The following is a 7,500-nucleotide window of genomic DNA, read 5'->3' on the forward strand; positions in this document are numbered from 1 at the left end:
GTATCAGATTGATAGATCACATGACAGGCAAAGAATTGTAAAGCTCAGAACAGAATGTAAAAGTAGTCAGCTTGATAAGAAAGTTTTAAAATATTACTTTGAAATCGTATAGGTTTGTATTCACTCTGCTTAACTCCAGAGTACATTTATAAGATCTGTATAATATAAGAGTAGATTATGAAGCTCCAGATAATGAGGATGGGTTTAGAATCCTACTGAGTAAATTTTAAGCTCTCCATAAGAGAAAAATAGGACTCTAAACCTTCCGTGTAATCCAAAGATTCATAAACTATACTTGAAAAGAGAATCCTTATTAATACTAAGATTTATTTACTTTGATTGAATGCTTCACAAACTACTGTAATGTCCGTTTATTTAAACCTCGATTTTGTTACATTTCTGTTTGAATTGTTTAGATGTTATGAAAAACCTGAACCATCAAAATTGATTTCAGCAACTATTATTTTCTACCATTGAAACATTTGGCCAGAGGAAAAATACCGAATACTCAATTATACTAAACGCGCACTGAATTCTAGTCCTTTGGCAATCATTTGAGGCTTCATCCTATTCTTTTTCGCCTCCTTTTATCTCGTTTGGCTCACTAAAGAAGGTCTATGGGATCTATGCGAAAAAACAACAAAATTTCTTAATTACGAACCTCTCCCACCTCCTCTATCTCTTGTTTTGTTCGTTATATTTTTCTTTGATGTGATTTGGATTGGGCAGTCATCTTATACTTATGGGATTAGTAGCGTCTCTCTCTCTCTCTCTCTCTCTCTCTCTCTCTCTGTGTGTGTGTGTGTGTGTGTGCGCGCGAGTGTGTGTATGTACACGCATCCAGTCAAGTTCGAAAGTTCGGCGACACTCGTTTATCACTGACCGAACGCTCACACTTCACTGTTGAGTGTTGTCATACTTTTGAATTTTACTGATCAATTATAGACACAAATATATATATATATATATATATATATATATATATATATATATATCTATATATATATATATATATATATATATATATATATATACTCACACTTCACTGTTGAGTGTTGTACTTTTGAATTTTACCGGTCAATTATAGACACAAATATATATATATAATATATATATATATATATATATATATATATATATATATATATATATATATATATATATCCACAAATAAAGATAGGAGGACACTGATAAATGAAAGAAGCTATAGAGGTGTTAATATTGGTAGTGATCACCAGCTCATCATTGCCACACTGAAATTAAAACTGAAAGCACCCAACAGAAAGATGTATAAAATATCTAGGTTTGATACAACTAAGCTTTTAGAAGAAGAGCACTGCATAACATTCGCAATTGAATGTAGGAATCGATTTGCAGTCTTAGAGACTTTGAGAGACGAAGAACAGACAATTAATGGAGAATGGTGTGATATTAAGAACATTATCAGCCAGTTGGTAGTGAAGTCTTGGGACACGCAATTTCAAGGAGAAAGTCATTGATATCAAATGATACTTGGGATACTATAAAAAGGAGACAGAGACAGAAATTGATTGTTGAAAGTTTTCGAGGAACTAATGAAAATTTCAATGTAGAGCATACTAAGTATTCCAGTATCGACAGCTAGGTCAAATAATTGCCAGGATTGACTGCAGAGAATATTTAGACAGTAAAGCAGATGAGGCTGACAAAGCTATGAATTCAGGAAGTGGGTATGGTGTAAGAATTTCTCATAGAATTATGAATGAAATCTTGACTGGGGCAAAGAAGATGAAGCATATATCCATTGTGACGGGCAGAGAGAAGGTTGTGACCCAAAGACGGGAAGAAAGCAACTGAGTGAGTTTATTATAGAACACTCTCCTTTATATACAAAGCTCAATGCAACAGAAAATTTCATATTCAAATCCGACACCGTTACCGGTGAGAAAAACATGCATGTTTATTCAGGTTCTTTTTAGTGCGAGGGAAGAGCGAAGATACAAGCATAATATATACACAAAATGAACTATGTACGATCGTGTGACACACGGTTGGTATATGGCTCCCCCCTAAAAATGACATACTCTACATGTTAAATAGGGCACCCTGATCTAGAGAGGTGAACTGTAGGCGGGTCATCTGGCAGGAGATAAGCAGGTTTTAGACGATCAATGGAGACCCAGTCTTCTTTGCCACGAATGTTTATTAGGAATGCTTTTGGACTACGTCGGATCACAAGGAAAGAGCCCATGAAAGGGGGCGTTAGCGGTGACTTGCTAGTGTCGTTGCGCAGGAAGACGTGTGTTGCAGAGTGCAAGTCTGTCGGTATGTGATGCTTTGCTGGGGGCTTGTAAGTCTGGCGGCATGGAGTAAATTTTCCCACGATGTGACGTATGCGCTGGAGATCGTCGGAGGAGGTTGTAGAAGGAAAAAATTCGGCAGGGATGACCAACGGGTCGCCATACACCATTTCAACTGCCAAGACATCGAGGGCGTCTTTAGGAGTGGTCCTTAGTCCCAGGAGGACCCAGGGAAGCTGAGTAAACCAATTGGAATCCTTGCAGCGGTACATCAAAACTGCTTTGAGGGTGTGATGAAAACTTTCAACTATTCCATTGGCAGCGGGGTTGTAGGCAGTTGTCTGATGTAGGGTGATGCCCAGGTGATTCGCTAATGATGTCCACAATTGAGAGGTGAAAATGGTACCCCTGTCAGAAGTAATATGCTCAGCGATACCAAATCTTGCAATCCATCCTGAGAGTAAGGCAGATATACATGAGGCGGACGTTGCAATTTCCATGGGAATGGCTTCAGGCCAACGAGTGGAGCGGTCGATGACAGTAAACGGGCAACGATGTCCTTGTGAAGTGCGTAGGGGGCATACAACGTCGACGTGAATGTGTGCGAAACGACACTGAGGTTCAGGAAAGGTGCCCAATCCTGAATCCATGTGTCGATGTACTTTGGAAGTTTGGCAAGTACAGGCGCGGCCCCAATCTTTAGCGTTCTTAGAAATGCCATGCCAAATGAACTTTGTCTTCAGCAGCTGTGCAGTAGAACGGCACGATGGATGTGAAAGGCTGTGAATGAAATCAAACACCTGCCGGTGCATGGGAGCAGGAATCAAAGGTCGCGGTCTACCAGTACTGACGTCACAGAGGAGGGTAGTGTTGGAGTCTTAAAGGGGGAAGTCTTCCCAACGGATGGACGTGCAGAATGTCCTACATGCTTGATACTCTGAATCCTGTCGTTGGGCTTCAGCCAGGGTGTTGTAATCCAATCCCAGTTGAATGGCAGCCAACGTGTTTCTTGACAGGGCATTGGCAACGGGATTCATTTTCCCAGGGACGTATAGAAGGGTGCAATTGTATTTAGCTACGGCAGAGAGATGTCGGCGTTGATGAGCAGACCAGGCATCAGACTGTCGAGTGAAGGCGTGCACCAGAGGCATGTGGTCTGTGCGAATGACGAATAGCGTACCTTCTAAGAAATGGCGAAAGTGACGGACAGCCAAGTGCACCGCCAGCAATTCGCGATCGAAGGTAGAATAACCCGATTCTGCCTTGGACAGTTTTCTGTTGAAGAATGCCAATGGGCGGGGCAAGCCGTTGATCACCTGCTCAAGTACTGCATCAATAGCGACGTCCCTGGCATCAGTGGAGAGAAGGAGAGGGGCATGTGGGATAGGAAAAGTGAGAGCCGCAGCGGTTGATAGGGCCTTCTTTGCATTGCAGAAGGCCGCTTCTTGAAGGGGATCCCACTTCAGGTACTTTGGCTTGCCCTTGAGGGAGGCGTAGAGGGGAGCAAGAGTGGTGGCAATGGCTGGCATAAAACGGTGATAATAGTTGATCATGCCCAAGAATTCCTGGAGAGCTTTAACGGTCGAGGCGCAGGGAAGTCCTGAACAGCTGTTACCTTCTCAGGGAGGGGATGGACTCCTTCAGGAGTGATGTGGTGCCGTAAGAACGACACTTCGTTGGTGCCAAAGGTACACGTGTCGTACCGGACTACAAGGCCGTTTTGTTGCAGGCGGTCGAGCACGATGCGCAGGTGACGGATGTGTTCCTCTTTTGAGGAGGAGAACACAAGTATGTCGTCCACATAACATACACAAAAGGGGAGGTCCCCTAAGAGGTCATCCATGAGGCATTGAAACGTGGCCCCAGCATTATGAAGGCCAAAACAGGAGTAAATGAAGGTGTATGTACCAAACGAAGTGGTGATGGCAGTCTTGGGGATGTCTTCTGGGTTCATAGGCACCTGATAATACCCCTTCAAGAGGTCGAGCATAGAGAAAACTTTCACTTTGTGCAGGTAGGAGGTCACGTCGGCAATGTTTGGGAGGGGGTAGTGATCCGGTTCTGTTTGCATGTTCAGGCGCCTGTAATCCCCGCACGGACGGAGGGAGCCGTCTTTCTTCAGAACGATGCGTAAGGGTGACGACCATGGGCTGGAGGCCTTTTGTCAAAGGACCATTTCCTCCATTTCAGCGTCTGTTTTGAGACTGCCAATCGTTCCAGTGTCAGACGTCTGAATTTTGCGAAGACTGGGGGTCCCGTCGTCTTGATATGGTGATAAATACCGTGTTTGGCAGGAGCCGTGGGCGTTTGGTGAAGTTCTGGACGGAAAACTCCCGGGTACGACTTGAGGAAGTGGGTGTAGGCATCTGTGGGTGCGCTGATGTGGAGAGCGAGGCTGGAGGGGGCGGGCTGAAGAGGTGTCGACAAGTACGAGTCTGCGTTGACCAATCGTCGGTAGAAGTCGTTGGCTGGGGCGCGAGCGAGTGTTGGGTGGTGGGTGGCTTTGTCCCCGCTTTGGCACGTCACGGGGTAGGCGTGTATGTCCTACGGCATTCACGTCAGCTTCGATTGACGTTGAATAGGCGTCCTCTTCATCAGGGGTGGAGGCGTTGATGGAGATCTTGAAGTGGCTGTCCATAAGGGCGTCGGCTTTGGTCAGCAAGTCCTTTATGGGTAAACTATCGACATTAGGTATGGCAGCGCGTATAGGTCCAGGTAAACGGCGAATCCAAAGGGCACGAAGTAGGTTCACCTCACGAGGAGAGCCGTCTGCGGCAGGTTGCAAGCGAGCGATATTGGTAATTTCTCTGAGGGCGAGCGAAGCCCTTTGGTCCCCAAACGGTTGTTGCGAGAGCTGAAAAAGCTTTGCTATACTGGTGACGGTGAGTACTGCTGCAGAAGGTATGTTTTGAGGGCGTCATACGCTATTGGGGTGTCTCCTTGTTCACAAATCCAGTCGGATATTTCCGGGAAGGTGTCCTCTATCGCCGCGAGAACATAATCTGCTTTGGTGGTTGAGCGAGTCACGCCCTTGATGCGAAACTGGACTTCTGCGCGCTGAAACCAAGCAAACACCTCTCCGCTGGCGAATGACGAAAGTTTCAAGGGGGGAGCAGCAGCATTAACTTCCTAGGAGTCCGCCATAGTACCAAGATTGGAGGGGCGAGTCGACTTCTGGGGTCACCAATGTGACGGGCCGAGAGAAGGTTGTGACTCAAAGACAGAATGAAAGGAACTGAGTGAGTTTATTATAGAACACTCTCCTTTACATGCAAAAGCTCAATGCAACAGAAAATTTCATGTTCAAAACCGACACCGATACTGGTGAGAAAAACAGGCACGTTTATTCAGGTTCTTTTTATTGCGATGGAAGAGCGAAGATACAAGCATAACATATACACAAAGTGAATTATGTACGTGTGACACACAGTTGGTACACCATCAAAAAGAGCGATGGATCTGTTATTGCAACAGATGATGAAGAAAGACAACGTTGGATGGAACACTTTGGTGAGATTATAAAAGGAATAATTTGATTGATATACAGGAAGCTGAGGAAAACCTTGATGTGCCCATGAATGAATTTATTATTAGAAGTCGAAGCTATCCTCAAAAAAAAAAGAAAAAAAACTAAAGAGATGGAAAGCCCCGGGGATACGTTGGAATAACTGCCGAGATGATACTGGATGAAAATGAAGTGACTTGCAGACTACTTACAAGATTGTTTTATAGAATGTGGCTTGAAGATTAAAGACCTGAAGAATGAGAGTGAGGAGTGTTGGTGAAAATAGCACAAAGAAGGATATCTGATTGATTGCAATAATTACAAAGGCCTAACACTTATGTCAGTTGCTAATGAAATATATAATATGCTTCTTCTAAAGAGAGTGGAGAGAAAGATTGACGAAAAGCTGAGAGTTATACAAGCAGGATTTAGAAAAGGGAGAAGTTACACTGATCAAATTTTCATTTTGAGACATATTGTAAAGCAATGTGTAGACTATAGAAATCCCTTTTTGATGGTATTTGTGGACTATGAAAAGCCTTTGATAGTGTGCACCGGTCAATTTTGTGGAGAATCCAGCATTATTATGGAATTCCCCTTAAATATGTAAATTTGATTAAATTTGTTCATGAACATAGGATGTGGAAAGTTAATGTTAATGGAGCCTTATCAAATGAATTCCCAGTGAACAGCGGAGTACTCCATGGGAATGTGCTGTCACCTATGTTGTTTATCCTCTTCATGGATTTTGTAGTGTGTAGAACAGTCAGAGATGGTGGAGAAGGATTGGACTGGATTGGTGATAGGAAGTTAGTAGACCTTAGTATACTGATGATGTTGTCCTAGTTAGCAGAACGCCACAGGATTTGCAATGCTTGCTTATCAGAAATATCACACGAGGTTGGGCTGAAGATAAATAGAAAAAAAAGACAGAGATGATGAGAACGGAGTATGGAATGGAAGATGAAATATCATTGGAAAGAGAAAGGATCAATGAGGTAGAATCGATTAAATATTTAGGACCTATGATCTCCAATACAGTGTCTTTAGAATGAGAGTTTAGTGAAATATTGAAAAATGAAAATCAGACAATGGCTAGGTTAAGTAAATTTGGAAATCAAATATTCTGAAAGTACATTTAAAATCGGGCTAAATATCAGTTTAGTGAGATCGGTGTTACGCTATGGACATGAGGCATGGCATGACAATGAAGGAATCTCCAATGGATTTAGCAGATTTGAGAACAAGGCCCTCAGAAGGATATTGGGAGTTAAATGGCAGGACAGGATTAGAAATGAAACTATAAGAGCGATTACTCGAGTGCCATATGTGGACAAGATTATGATGATGGCTAGATGGAGATGGTTCAGGCACGCACTTTGCACGCCCTAAGAGAGATTAGTTCTCCAAACATTCAGCTAGGCTCCACAAGGCACTAGAAGAATTGGAAGACCAAGGCCTACATGGCTGAGACCTATTGAATACGAAGTAGGAGATGATGAATGGAAAAGTATTGAATTAAAATCTCAATATAGAGATGACTGGTGAAACCTAACCGAGGCCTTTTGCGTCAATAGGCGTTGGAGGAGATGATGATGATGAACATACGAACGTTATATTTAAAGCATGTTTGAAATAGCATTTAGTAAAATTATTTCGAAATTAACGGATCACATGTTTAAATTCACTACCATTAGTTTCAATTATTAATTGACA

The sequence above is a fragment of the Palaemon carinicauda genome, chromosome 12 (assembly GCF_036898095.1).
Source record: "Palaemon carinicauda isolate YSFRI2023 chromosome 12, ASM3689809v2, whole genome shotgun sequence".
NCBI classification, from domain to species: domain Eukaryota; kingdom Metazoa; phylum Arthropoda; class Malacostraca; order Decapoda; family Palaemonidae; genus Palaemon; species Palaemon carinicauda.